Here is an 11,102-nt window from a genome sequence, read left to right on the forward strand (position 1 = left end):
ATCGTTCGACTGCGCGTCCGTCCTCGCCTTCGGCGGGCCGGACGCAGTCTGTGTGCGGCGGAGGCCACCTTCAGGCGCCCCAACACGCTTATTTTGCACTCCGAGATGACGGCGTTCGAGCTCGCTACGGCACAACCTTCCCGAAAGACGAGTGGGAGCCGTGCGGCAAGAAGCACGTTCATGCTCGCTCTTTTTCGTTGCATCGACTCGGTCGCGCCGTGCGGGTTGCCCAAGCCCGCTGCACTGTCGGTGGACCGGCCGGAACTAGCAACGGAGCCGAGACTGCAAAGCCGCCAGACGACGGGTCACGCCCGCGTCTTCGGCGCTTTCGCATCTGAATCGCCCGAGGACGACACGGAACACACCTCGATATCGTGGTAAAACGGCACCGTCCGACAACCAGCCCCTAACGCATCAAGCGGATGAGGCTGCAGACGACTGCCGTGGATTCCCCTGGAGCAGACCCGAGGACACGCTTGACGAGGCCGAAGCCCGCCGCATATCAGACACCCGGTCGCTTTCGCGTACGCCGCTCACGAGAACCCCCACATAATAGCAGCGATAAGTACCCAGACCTCCTTGGGCACTAATACGAGCGTACTCGAGAAAATTTCACCGCGGGTGTGCCCCGAAACGTGTGGCACGTTGAGCGTGCCACAAGTCTACGTCGCTCTCAAACCCGCCGAGGTCGTAGAATTTGCGACCCTACTCACGAAATTCCCACCGAGGATACGGCCGCAAACGTACCGCACCTTGGGTAGGCCACGAGTTTGTGCAACACTACGCTGACGGCACAGCACCGAGGTCGTGCGCGCACGCACGGGAAAATTCCGCCGCGGTTTCTGCCGAAAACGTGAGGCACCACGACTCTCCGCAAGTTCGCGTCGACTGCGAAAGACCGAAGTCGTGAACGACGTGTCCGCTACTCGCCGCCGACACGCTGGACACCAAACGTACAACGACTCGACGGCGTCGTAGAGGCCCACGACGCGGTTTTCCTTAACGACGTCTCGGCGTGGCACCGACAGGTTAGAACGGCCGACCAACGTTCCCTGTCCGCCGTTCGGCTCAGTCGAAGGGCTCGGCGACTTCGGCAACGCTGCGAAGCCGCACGGTGACGCACGCCATGTCCCCATTTTTTTTTTTTCTTTCTGCGTCTGCCGGGGTGCCCCTATAATAGCAGCGATAAGCACCCAGACCGCCGTGGGTCGCTCGCCCCGGCTGACGTGGTTTTTCGTACTCCTGCGGCGGTCGCCGTCAAGCACGTCCAAATACGCTACTTTCGTGGGCGCATTCACGCTCTTTCGCTTCGCCGGAGTGCCAGCACTCACTCTGCCAAAAACGGCGAACATCCGAGCGGCGGTTCCCACTTTTGCGTCGGCGTCGCAAACCCCGCCCCGGCAGACGAGGTTTGCCGTACTCGTGCGACGGTGGCCGGCGGGCACGTCGAAAGACGCCGATATCGTGCGCGAATTGGCGCACCTTGGCTTCACCGGAGTGCCGCCACTGACTCCTCCAAAAACGGCGAAGATCCGAGCGGCGCTTCCCACTTTCGCATCGGCGTCCCGAACTCCGCCCCGGCTGACGCGGTTTACCGTACTCGTGCGACGGTCGCCGGCGAGCACGTGGAAAGACGCCGATATCGTGCCCGAATCGGCTCCGTTCGGCTTCGCCGGAGTGCCAGCACTGGCTCGGCGAAAGACGACGAACATCCGAGCGACGGTTCTCACTATTGCGTACGCGTCGCAAACCCCGCCCCGGCAGACGCACTTTGCCGTACTCGTGCGACGGTCGCCGGCGAGCACGTAGAAAGACGCCGATATCGTGCCGGAATCGGCCCCGTTTGGCTTCGCCGGAGTGCCAGCACTCACTCGGCCACAAACGGCGAACATCCGAGCGGCGGTTCCCACTTAGCCGTCGGCGTCCCGAACTCCGCCCCGGCAGACGCGGTTGCCGAGCTCGTGCGACTAGCGACCGCGAAGCCGTCTCGCGACGCCGCTTTCGTGCGCGGCTCCCACTGCGACCTGGGTCACCCGAGGTCGACGAGCAAAAAAGAATGTCGAAAAAAAATTTTTTTTTTTTTTGCGTCTGCCGGGGTGCCCCTATAATAGCAGCGATAAGCACCCAGACCGCCATGGGTCGCTCGCCCCGGCTGACGTGGTTTTTCGTTTTCCTGCGGTGGTCGTCGTCAAGCACGTCCAAACACGCCACTTTCGTGGGCGCATTCGCGCTCTTTCGCTTCGCCGGAGTGCCAGCACTCACTCTGCCAAAAACGGCGAACATCCTAGTGGCGGTTCCCACTTTTGCGTCGGCGTCGCCAACCCCGCCCCGGCATACGCGGTTTGCCGTACTCGTGCGGCGGTGGCCGGCGGGCACGTCGAAAGACACCGATATCGTGCGCGAGTCGATGCTTCTTGGTCTCGCAGGAGGGCCGCCACTCACTCCTGCAAAAACGGCGAAGATCCGAGCGGCGCTTCCCACTTTTTCGTCGGCATCGCAAACCTCGCCCCGGCAGACGCGCTTTGCCGTACTCGTGCGACGGTCGCCGGCGAGCACGTCGAAATACGCCGATATCGTGCCCGAATCGGCCCCGTTTCGCTTCGCCGGAGTGCCAGCACTCACTCGGCCAAAAACGGCGAACATCCGAGCAGCGGTACCCACTTAGCCGTCGGCATCCCGAACTCCGCGCCGGCTGACGCGGTTGCCGAGCTCGTGCGACTAGCGACCGCGAACGCGTCTCGCGACGCCGCTTTCGTGCGCGGCTCCCATTGCGACCTGGGTTACCCGAGCTCGACCAGCAAAAAAGAAGGTCGAAAAAAAATTTTTTTTTCCTGCGTCTGCCGGGGTGCCCCTATAATAGCAGCGATAAGCACCCAGACCGCCGTGGGTCGCTCGCCCCGGCTGACGTGGTTTTTCGTACTCCTGCAGCGGTCGCCGTCAAGCACGTCCAAATACGCCACTTTCGTGGGCGCTTTCGCGCTCTTTCGCGTCGCCGGTGTGCCAGCACTCACTCTGCCAAAAACGGCCAACATCCGAGCGGCGGTTCCCACTTTTGCGTCGGCGTCGTAAACCCCGCCCCGGCAGACGCGGTTTGCCCTACTCGTGCGACGGTCGCCGGCGAGCGCGTCGAAAGACGCCGATATCGTGCGCTAATTGGCGCTCCTTGGCTTCTCCGGAGTGCCGCCACTCACTCCTCCAAAAACGGCGAAGATCCGAGCGGCGTTCTCCACTTTCGCATCGGCGTCCCGAACTCCGCCCGGGCTGACGCGGTTTACCGTACTCGTGCGACGGTCGCCGCCGGGCACGTCGAAAGACGCCGATATCGTGCCGTAATCGGCCCCGTTTGGCTTCGCCCGAGTGCCAGCACTCACTCGGCCAAAAACGGCGAACATCCGAGCAGCGTTTCCCACTTTCGCATCGGCGTCCCGAAGCCCGCCCCGGCAGACGCGGTTTGCCCTACTCGAGCGACGGTCGCCGGCGATCACGTCGAAAGGCGCCGAATTCGTGCACGAATCGATGCTTCTTGGTCTCGCAGGAGGGCCGCCACTCACTCCTGCAAAAACGGCGAAGATCCGAGTTGCGCTTCCCACTTTTTCGTCGGCGTCCCGAACTACGCCCCGGCTGACGCGGTTTACCGTACTCGTGCGACGGTCGCCGGCGGGCACTTCAAAATACGCCGATTTCGTGGGCGCATTCACGCTGTTTCGCTTCCCCGGAGTGCCAACACTCACTCTGCCGAAAGCGGCGATCATCCGAGCGGCGGTTCCCACTTTTGCGTCGGCTTCGCAAACGGCGCCCCGGCAGACGCGCTCGTGCGACGTACTCGTGCGACGGTCGCCGGCGAGCACGTCGAAAGACGCCGATATCGTGCTCGAATCGACCCCGTTTCGCTTCGCCGGAGTGCTGCCAGTCACGGCGCAGAAAACGGCGAACAAGTGTTTTTTTTTTTTTCCTAGAATTTGTGTTATAGAAGGCACATTTGATATCGGACGATAATTTTCAACTTTATCACGCGCACCGATTTTCGTGTAGAGGTTTGCAAGTTTATGGGAATTTCTCCACTTGGAATAATGCGATTTAGTAGTACTACGAGAACTTCATGGATGTACTCAAGGGTACGGGGCAAGTCAGTTACGTCAACACCTGCAGATTTTTTACACTTCAAACTGAAAATTGTTGGTTGTGAGTCCTCGTGTGATATTAAAGGCCGATTCGCTAACACATAGAACAAAGAAAGAAAGGAAGAAAAAACGCCCGCGCTCGCTCAAGAAACCTGGGTTCGCAACAAGTGGCAACAACAAGCAACCGAGCGAGTGCGCCAAAACCCGTGGCGGCCGAACAAACGCGAAGTCCCAACCGCGTCAGCCGGGGCGGCACGGGACAGGAAAAATCACTTCAGCCGGGGCGGCGGGGCACCGAATAAACCTCGTCACCTCGTCGCAGGATAAAAGAGGAAACAAAAAGTCTAAACAGCGTCTGCTGGAGCGAATGCGTAATAAAACAACAACAACAACAAAAAAAAACACCCGCGCTCAAGAAGTCTGCAATCCTCACAAAAGGCGACTGTGACCGAGCAGCGTCAGCCGGGGCCGTGCGGAAACGGAAAAACCGCGACTACCGGGGCGTCGAGGCACCGAAAAATCCACTTCAGCCGCGGCGAAAAAAAAAACAAAAAGAAAGACGGAGGGGGGGGGGGGAACCACGTCTGCCGGGGCGAAGGAAAAAAAAAAACGCGTCTGCCGGGGCGAGCCCGGGTGCGGCACCACCGGGAAAACTGTGGCAAACAGACATGGCGATCGAGTGAGTGGGCCGCCAGCCAGGCTCAGCCAAAAAGTGCAAAGTCCGAACCGTGTCAGCCGGGGCGACGCAAAAACCGCGTCAGCCGGGGCGGCGCGAAAACCGCGTCAGCCGGGGCGGCACGAAACCGCGTCAGCCGGGGCGGCGCGAAAACTGCGTCAGCCGGGGCGGCGCGAAAACCTCGTCAGCCGGGGCGAGCGAAAAGGGGGGGGGGGGAACCACGTCTGCCGGGGCGAAAGAAAAAAAAACGCGTCTGCCGGGGCGAGCCCGGGTGCGGCACCACCGGGAAGACTGTGGCAAACAGACATGGCGATCGAGTGAGTGGGCCGCCAGCCAGGCTCAGCCCAAAAAGTGCTAAGTCCGAACTGCGTCAGCCGGGGCGGCGCGAAAACCGCGTCTGCCGGGGCGGCACGAAACCGCGTCAGCCGGGGCGGCGCGAAAACTGCGTCAGCCGGGGCGAGCCCGGGTGCGGCACCACCGGGAAAACTGTGGCAAACAGACATGGCGATCGAGTGAGTGGGCCGCCAGCCAGGCACAGCCGAAAAGTGCTAAGTCCGAACTGCGTCAGCCGGGGCGGCAAAAACCGCGTCAGCCGGGGCGGCGCAAAAAACCGCGTCTGCCGGGGCGGCACGAAACCGCGTCAGCCGGGGCGGCGCGAAAACTGCGTCAGCCGGGGCGAAAGAAAAAAAAAAACGCGTCTGCCGGGGCGAGCCCGGGTGCGGCACCACCGGGAAAACTGTGGCAAACAGACATGGCGATCGAGTGAGTGGGCCGCCAGCCCGGCACAGCCGAAAAGTGCTAAGTCCGAACTGCGTCTGCCGGGGCGGCACGAAACCGCGTCAGCCGGGGCGGCGCGAAAACCGCGTCTGCCGGGGCGGCACGAAACCGCGTCAGCCGGGGCGGCGCGAAAACTGCGTCAGCCGGGGCGAGCCCGGGTGCGGCACCACCGGGAAAACTGTGGCAAACAGACATGGCGATTGAGTGAGTGGGCCGCCAGCCAGGCACAGCCGAAAAGTGCTAAGTCCGAACTGCGTCTGCCGGGGCGGCACGAAACCGCGTCAGCCGGGGCGGCGCGAAAACCGCGTCTGCCGGGGCGGCACGAAACCGCGTCAGCCGGGGCGGCGCGAAAACTGCGTCAGCCGGGGCGAGCCCGGGTGCGGCACCACCGGGAAAACTGTGGCAAACAGACATGGCGATCGAGTGAGTGGGCCGCCAGCCAGGCACAGCCGAAAAGTGCAAAGTCCGAACCGTGTCAGCCGGGGCGACGCAAAAACCGCGTCAGCCGGGGCGGCGCGAAAACCGCGTCAGCCGGGGCGGCACGAAACCGCGTCAGCCGGGGCGGCGCGAAAACTGCGTCAGCCGGGGCGGCGCGAAAACCTCGTCAGCCGGGGCGAGCGAAAAGGGGGGGGGGAACCACGTCTGCCGGGGCGAAAGAAAAAAAAACGCGTCTGCCGGGGCGAGCCCGGGTGCGGCACCACCGGGAAGACTGTGGCAAACAGACATGGCGATCGAGTGAGTGGGCCGCCAGCCAGGCTCAGCCCAAAAAGTGCTAAGTCCGAACTGCGTCAGCCGGGGCGGCGCGAAAACCGCGTCTGCCGGGGCGGCACGAAACCGCGTCAGCCGGGGCGGCGCGAAAACTGCGTCAGCCGGGGCGAGCCCGGGTGCGGCACCACCGGGAAAACTGTGGCAAACAGACATGGCGATCGAGTGAGTGGGCCGCCAGCCAGGCACAGCCGAAAAGTGCTAAGTCCGAACTGCGTCAGCCGGGGCGGCAAAAACCGCGTCAGCCGGGGCGGCGCAAAAAACCGCGTCTGCCGGGGCGGCACGAAACCGCGTCAGCCGGGGCGGCGCGAAAACTGCGTCAGCCGGGGCGAAAGAAAAAAAAAACGCGTCTGCCGGGGCGAGCCCGGGTGCGGCACCACCGGGAAAACTGTGGCAAACAGACATGGCGATTGAGTGAGTGGGCCGCCAGCCAGGCACAGCCGAAAAGTGCTAAGTCCGAACTGCGTCTGCCGGGGCGGCACGAAACCGCGTCAGCCGGGGCGGCGCGAAAACCGCGTCTGCCGGGGCGGCACGAAACCGCGTCAGCCGGGGCGGCGCGAAAACCGCGTCTGCCGGGGCGGCACGAAACCGCGTCAGCCGGGGCGGCGCGAAAACTGCGTCAGCCGGGGCGAGCCCGGGTGCGGCACCACCGGGAAGACTGTGGCAAACAGACATGGCGATCGAGTGAGTGGGCCGCCAGCCAGGCTCAGCCCAAAAAGTGCTAAGTCCGAACTGCGTCAGCCGGGGCGGCGCGAAAACCGCGTCTGCCGGGGCGGCACGAAACCGCGTCAGCCGGGGCGGCGCGAAAACTGCGTCAGCCGGGGCGAGCCCGGGTGCGGCACCACCGGGAAAACTGTGGCAAACAGACATGGCGATCGAGTGAGTGGGCCGCCAGCCAGGCACAGCCGAAAAGTGCTAAGTCCGAACTGCGTCAGCCGGGGCGGCAAAAACCGCGTCAGCCGGGGCGGCGCAAAAAACCGCGTCTGCCGGGGCGGCACGAAACCGCGTCAGCCGGGGCGGCGCGAAAACTGCGTCAGCCGGGGCGAAAGAAAAAAAAAACGCGTCTGCCGGGGCGAGCCCGGGTGCGGCACCACCGGGAAAACTGTGGCAAACAGACATGGCGATCGAGTGAGTGGGCCGCCAGCCAGGCACAGCCGAAAAGTGCTAAGTCCGAACTGCGTCTGCCGGGGCGGCACGAAACCGCGTCAGCCGGGGCGGCGCGAAAACCGCGTCTGCCGGGGCGGCACGAAACCGCGTCAGCCGGGGCGGCGCGAAAACTGCGTCAGCCGGGGCGAGCCCGGGTGCGGCACCACCGGGAAAACTGTGGCAAACAGACATGGCGATTGAGTGAGTGGGCCGCCAGCCAGGCACAGCCGAAAAGTGCTAAGTCCGAACTGCGTCTGCCGGGGCGGCACGAAACCGCGTCAGCCGGGGCGGCGCGAAAACCGCGTCTGCCGGGGCGGCACGAAACCGCGTCAGCCGGGGCGGCGCGAAAACTGCGTCAGCCGGGGCGAGCCCGGGTGCGGCACCACCGGGAAAACTGTGGCAAACAGACATGGCGATCGAGTGAGTGGGCCGCCAGCCAGGCACAGCCGAAAAGTGCAAAGTCCGAACCGTGTCAGCCGGGGCGACGCAAAAACCGCGTCAGCCGGGGCGGCGCGAAAACCGCGTCAGCCGGGGCGGCACGAAACCGCGTCAGCCGGGGCGGCGCGAAAACTGCGTCAGCCGGGGCGGCGCGAAAACCTCGTCAGCCGGGGCGAGCGAAAAGGGGGGGGGGGGGAACCACGTCTGCCGGGGCGAAAGAAAAAAAAACGCGTCTGCCGGGGCGAGCCCGGGTGCGGCACCACCGGGAAGACTGTGGCAAACAGACATGGCGATCGAGTGAGTGGGCCGCCAGCCAGGCTCAGCCCAAAAAGTGCTAAGTCCGAACTGCGTCAGCCGGGGCGGCGCGAAAACCGCGTCTGCCGGGGCGGCACGAAACCGCGTCAGCCGGGGCGGCGCGAAAACTGCGTCAGCCGGGGCGAGCCCGGGTGCGGCACCACCGGGAAAACTGTGGCAAACAGACATGGCGATCGAGTGAGTGGGCCGCCAGCCAGGCACAGCCGAAAAGTGCTAAGTCCGAACTGCGTCAGCCGGGGCGGCAAAAACCGCGTCAGCCGGGGCGGCGCAAAAAACCGCGTCTGCCGGGGCGGCACGAAACCGCGTCAGCCGGGGCGGCGCGAAAACTGCGTCAGCCGGGGCGAAAGAAAAAAAAAAACGCGTCTGCCGGGGCGAGCCCGGGTGCGGCACCACCGGGAAAACTGTGGCAAACAGACATGGCGATCGAGTGAGTGGGCCGCCAGCCAGGCACAGCCGAAAAGTGCTAAGTCCGAACTGCGTCTGCCGGGGCGGCACGAAACCGCGTCAGCCGGGGCGGCGCGAAAACCGCGTCTGCCGGGGCGGCACGAAACCGCGTCAGCCGGGGCGGCGCGAAAACTGCGTCAGCCGGGGCGAGCCCGGGTGCGGCACCACCGGGAAAACTGTGGCAAACAGACATGGCGATTGAGTGAGTGGGCCGCCAGCCAGGCACAGCCGAAAAGTGCTAAGTCCGAACTGCGTCTGCCGGGGCGGCACGAAACCGCGTCAGCCGGGGCGGCGCGAAAACCGCGTCTGCCGGGGCGGCACGAAACCGCGTCAGCCGGGGCGGCGCGAAAACCGCGTCTGCCGGGGCGGCACGAAACCGCGTCAGCCGGGGCGGCGCGAAAACTGCGTCAGCCGGGGCGAGCCCGGGTGCGGCACCACCGGGAAGACTGTGGCAAACAGACATGGCGATCGAGTGAGTGGGCCGCCAGCCAGGCTCAGCCCAAAAAGTGCTAAGTCCGAACTGCGTCAGCCGGGGCGGCGCGAAAACCGCGTCTGCCGGGGCGGCACGAAACCGCGTCAGCCGGGGCGGCGCGAAAACTGCGTCAGCCGGGGCGAGCCCGGGTGCGGCACCACCGGGAAAACTGTGGCAAACAGACATGGCGATCGAGTGAGTGGGCCGCCAGCCAGGCACAGCCGAAAAGTGCTAAGTCCGAACTGCGTCAGCCGGGGCGGCAAAAACCGCGTCAGCCGGGGCGGCGCAAAAAACCGCGTCTGCCGGGGCGGCACGAAACCGCGTCAGCCGGGGCGGCGCGAAAACTGCGTCAGCCGGGGCGAAAGAAAAAAAAAACGCGTCTGCCGGGGCGAGCCCGGGTGCGGCACCACCGGGAAAACTGTGGCAAACAGACATGGCGATCGAGTGAGTGGGCCGCCAGCCAGGCACAGCCGAAAAGTGCTAAGTCCGAACTGCGTCTGCCGGGGCGGCACGAAACCGCGTCAGCCGGGGCGGCGCGAAAACCGCGTCTGCCGGGGCGGCACGAAACCGCGTCAGCCGGGGCGGCGCGAAAACTGCGTCAGCCGGGGCGAGCCCGGGTGCGGCACCACCGGGAAAACTGTGGCAAACAGACATGGCGATTGAGTGAGTGGGCCGCCAGCCAGGCACAGCCGAAAAGTGCTAAGTCCGAACTGCGTCTGCCGGGGCGGCACGAAACCGCGTCAGCCGGGGCGGCGCGAAAACCGCGTCTGCCGGGGCGGCACGAAACCGCGTCAGCCGGGGCGGCGCGAAAACTGCGTCAGCCGGGGCGAGCCCGGGTGCGGCACCACCGTGAAAACTGTGGCAAACAGACATGGCGATCGAGTGAGTGGGCCGCCAGCCAGGCACAGCCGAAAAGTGCTAAGTCCGAACTGCGTCAGCCGGGGCGGCAAAAACCGCGTCAGCCGGGGCGGCGCAAAAACCGCGTCTGCCGGGGCGAAATCAAAAAAAAAAACAAAGAAAAAAGCCCGCGCTTAATCAAAAGAAAACAAAGAAAAAAGCTTGCGCTTAAGCCTGGCGGTGGAACCACCGGGGCAAACAGACCTGGCGATCGAGTGAGTGGGCCGCCAGCCGGGGTGAGCCAAAAAGTGCAAAGTCCGAACCGCGTCAGCCGGGGCGACGCAAAAACCGCGTCAGCCGGGGCGGCGCGAAAACCGCGTCAGCCGGGGCGGCGCGAAAACCGCGTCAGCCGGGGCGGCGCAAAAACTGCGTCAGCCGGGGCGGCACGGAAAAACGAAAACCGCGTCAGCCGGGGCGGCACGGAAAAACGAAAACCGCGTCAGCCGGGGCGACATCAAAATGAGGAAAAAAAAAAAAACTGCCTTAGGACACCTGCGTACACTTTCATGCGTTTGGGCATATCTCTCTGTAACACGCGCGCCCCTCGTTACGCGCGGCACTCTGTTTTCTCCGACACCCATATTTCGGCGGCATGTGGCACGCGCGCCCGTCCCTACGCACGGCACACCGCAGTGCTTTCTCGATATTTTTCTTTTCCTCCAACACCGTCATCTATAGGCTTTTAGTGACCTGTTGCTCGTGGCACAAGTTCGCTAGCTCTGACACCTCTTGCATGCGCACCGTTTTTGCGCACGGTGCTATGCCGCAAAGCACGGCAGTCGCATGCGTTTCTCTCAGGCACCTCTTTTTTGACACAACGCTGTGGTGCTTAGAAACACACGCGCCGCTTTTGCGCACAGAACTCCACCGTACAGCACGGTAGTCACGTTTGTTCCACACGAACAGCAGTGTGCATCGTGCTACGACACTTTGAAAGCTTTTTCTTCCGAGTCTCGACCGCGCTGTTCCTTTCGTACTTGGCGCGATTTTGGGACCAGCTTTGTTTTAAACCCCTACTGCGCGCCGTTCCTTTCGTACTTGGCGCGGTTCA

The sequence above is a fragment of the Rhipicephalus microplus genome, unplaced genomic scaffold (genome assembly GCF_043290135.1).
Source record: "Rhipicephalus microplus isolate Deutch F79 unplaced genomic scaffold, USDA_Rmic scaffold_137, whole genome shotgun sequence".
In the NCBI taxonomy this organism is placed as follows: Eukaryota; Metazoa; Arthropoda; class Arachnida; order Ixodida; family Ixodidae; genus Rhipicephalus; species Rhipicephalus microplus.